The sequence below is a fragment of the Haematobia irritans genome, chromosome 2 (assembly GCF_050003625.1).
Source record: "Haematobia irritans isolate KBUSLIRL chromosome 2, ASM5000362v1, whole genome shotgun sequence".
Lineage (NCBI taxonomy): Eukaryota > Metazoa > Arthropoda > Insecta > Diptera > Muscidae > Haematobia > Haematobia irritans.
In genome coordinates this window covers 135,839,835-135,843,552 of record NC_134398.1, presented here as the reverse complement: position 1 = coordinate 135,843,552, position 3,718 = coordinate 135,839,835, and positions in this window count along the sequence as shown.

Genomic DNA, 3,718 nt, shown 5'->3' with positions numbered 1-3,718 from the left:
AAAAATAATTGAAATCACAATTTTTGTATTTGATTCAAGTATTCACTTTTTTCTGTGTAACATAATTTCTACTTGAAGTTGATTCTGAATTTGGGAAAATAAGTTGCCGTTTCTTCATATGAAGAAAAAAGTTGAAAAACGTATAAATAAAAATTTGTTTCCTAGAATCAAATAAGCAAAACTCATATATAATAGGGAATTGTGTCTTTACATCAATTCTCCGCTTCCCCGCTGGTTCGGTATCAATACCAAAATCATTAGTGTAAAGACAACAACTTTGGAACCAGGCCTGCTTTTTTCAGTGTAAGAATTGTTGTGTCAGACAAACTACAAAACTACACTGAAAAAATATTGTCGTGAGGTCAAAGATTTCATGTCTTTAAGATACGAATGCAAATTTTGCTTAGCATAGAGGACGCATTTCTCTAATAAAAAGTTTTTTTCCTTGCCCAAAAGTCGATAAACTTTTCAATGAAGTCGTATTGTCCTTATAATTAAGTGATTTGACTTAAAAAGGGTATCTTAACATGAAAGAAAACAATTTTGGGCTAAGGTCAAATTGACTTTAATAACTAAGAAAAATTCGTTAAAATTAATGAAATGTTGTTTAAATTTGTTGTATTTTTGCTTCTTGACTACAAAGAAAACAAGTATATACGGCCGTAAGTTCGGCTAGGCCGAAGCTTATGTACCCTCCACCATGGGTAACGTTGAAACTTCTACTGAAGACTGTCATCCACAATCGAATTACTTGGGTTGCGGTAACACTTGCCGATGGCAAGGTATCTTAAAACTTCCTAACACCGTAATATATACCCCATAGTCCATACGTGGTATATATTAAACTAAAAAGGCCGATTAAATACGTATATAATTAAGTTTAAAGTTTCTATAGAAATACAATTTTGACAACATTTTCTATAGAAGTAAAATTTGGAAAAAATTTTCTATAGAAATAAAATTTGGAAAAAATTTTCTATAGAAATAAAATTTTGACAAAATTTTCTATAGAAATAAAATTTTGACAAAAATTTTCTATAGAAATAACATTTTGACATGTTTTCTATAAAAATAAAATTTTGGTAGATTATTTTTGGCTCGAGTGACAACCATGATTATTAACCGATATGGACCAATTTTTGTTTGATTGGGGATCGGCTATATATTATTATGGACCGATATGGACCAATTCTTGCATGGTTGTTAGAGACCGGATGAATTTTGCTCCTCTAAGAGGCTCCGGAGGTCAAATCTGGGAATCGGCTTATATGGGGGCTATATATAATTATGGACCGATATGGACCAATTTTGGCATGGTTGTTAGAGACAATATACTAACACAATGTACCAAATTTCAATCGGATCGGATGACTTTTGCTCCTCTAAGAGGCTCCGGAGGTCAAATCTGGGGATCGGTTTATATGGGGGCTATATGTAATTATGGACCGATATGGACCAATTTCTGCATGGTTCTTAGAGACTATATACTGACACCATGTACCAAATTTCAGCCGGATCGGATGAAATTTGCTTCTCTTAGAGCAATCGCAAGCCAAATTTGGGGGTCCGTTTATATGGGGGCTATACGTAAAAGTGGACCGATATGGCCCATTTGCAATACCCTCTGACCTACATCAATAACAACTACTTGTGCCAAGTTTCAAGTCGATAGCTTGTTTCGTTCGGAAGTTAGCGTGATTTCAACAGACGGACGGACGGACGGACGGACATGCTCAGATCGACTCAGAATTTCACCACGACCCAGAATATATATTCTTTACGGGGTCTTAAAGCAATATTTCGATGTGTTACAAACGGAATGACAAAGTTAATATACCCCCATCCTATGGTGAAGGGTATAAAAATCGTTCAAATATGGGACATGTTTTTCAACACTTTATTTAAAAGACGTTTTTTACTTGAAAAATAGCATAATTTCTACTGGAATGCGAGCCTGAATTTGGAAAATAAAGTTGTCGTTAACTCTTTTTTGAAAGACTTTGATAGCATGTGAATAAAAACAGCTAAAAAAACGAAAAATTAAAATTTGATTCCTAGAAGCAAGTACACAAAACCCAAATTTTAACGAAAATTGTGTCTTAAAAGTGTCCTTACTTGTGTTGTCCGCTTCTTTGGTTCGGAATCAATACCAAATTTTTTAAAGTGCTGCAAGTAGAGAATGCTGATGAGGAATGTGGTAATTCCGAAACGTGCGTCCATCCAACCATCTTGCAGTCTATAGGGCTTTGCCCAAATAAATTTGACAATCATTCTTTTTCTCTGTTGGTTAAGCTACACTTGTAGTTTAGTCAATGCATGGTTTTAAGCTGAAATCAAAAACAACAACAATGATTAAAAAAAAAAAAAAAACAACAATAACAAAACAAAACGAATGAAAAAAAGAGGAATCACGCTCAAAATAAACCCAGCCAACTGCACCGAAATCGATGATTTGACGGTGGCAAAGAAAAAGAGATATGTTTGTACGAATTTATTTCGGCATAAGCCGGCTATCATATAAAACCTTTTTTCGGAAGGTTCAAGTGTGGTTCACTTTTGGGTTTAGTGAACTGCCTGAATTTATTCTGATAATTGGTTGATAGTTTTGCTGCAATTAGAGGATGCTGATGAGGAATGTGGTAATTCCGAAACGTGCATCTTGCCAACCATCTTGCAGTCTATAGGGCTTTGCCCAAATAAATTTGAGAAGCATTTTTTTCCTCTGTTGGTTAAGCTACACTTGTAGTTTAGTCAATGCATGGTTGTAAGCTGAAATGATTAAAGTGAAGACAAAATCTTTGGAGCCGGGCATGCTTTTTTCAGTGTAGCTATGTGAGAGTGATTACAAGACGGTTCTCACTTGTACAGATAAGTCACGAAAAATTTCGTGAGCCCTTGTAAGTTTGGTCACATCACTCCACTACCACTTTGTGATTGAACATAGGAGTCGTTAATGTCTGATATTGAGGAAAGGAAAATATTGGACTCTGTTCCTTAGCACAAAAGAAAAAAAACTAGCTAAGAAGGCTCATACTCAGCTAGACAACCAGCCAGCCATTTTTGAAGCCAGGCAGACATATTCTATGACTCATACTGGCGTTGAAACCGCAGACATATGGCCAAAAGTAAAAATAACCCATAAAGGTTTATAAATAAAGTAAACTTGTTAAACAATTGCCAGCAACCCAGAAACAAACTCTCAACGCTAATGCGGCTACATTTAACCAATATCTATGAGCAAACGGGCCTCACACCACCATCACACTAGGCTCACACAAAAAAAAATAGTCATAAAGTTTCATTCAGACATGCAAGTGGATTTTTGCATTTTGGTCCAACAAAATATACGCCGTGAATAAAATCTCGTCATGGAAAAAAACATTAAAGCTGGCTGACTGGCTGGCTGGCACATGTTAGAATGATATGTGTAGCCTTAGATTATGAGGACCTACCATGTCACTGCTGCAATATGGAGGAAAAAAATGGAATCGAATGAAATGATATTTGTAATGACGTTGTTGCCGTTGCGTAGACAAACCATGTCAAGATTTGCATAGAAAAATCGAATGTATTTAAATGCTTAAATATTGTTAGAAAAATAGATCTACTAAATTAGGGTAAATATTGTTAGTTGTTCATTTCAATAGTAAATCTCGTAAATTTCAAGCGCCTATACGAGTTACGACATATTGTGATTAAATTCGTCGTCTGTGACTGA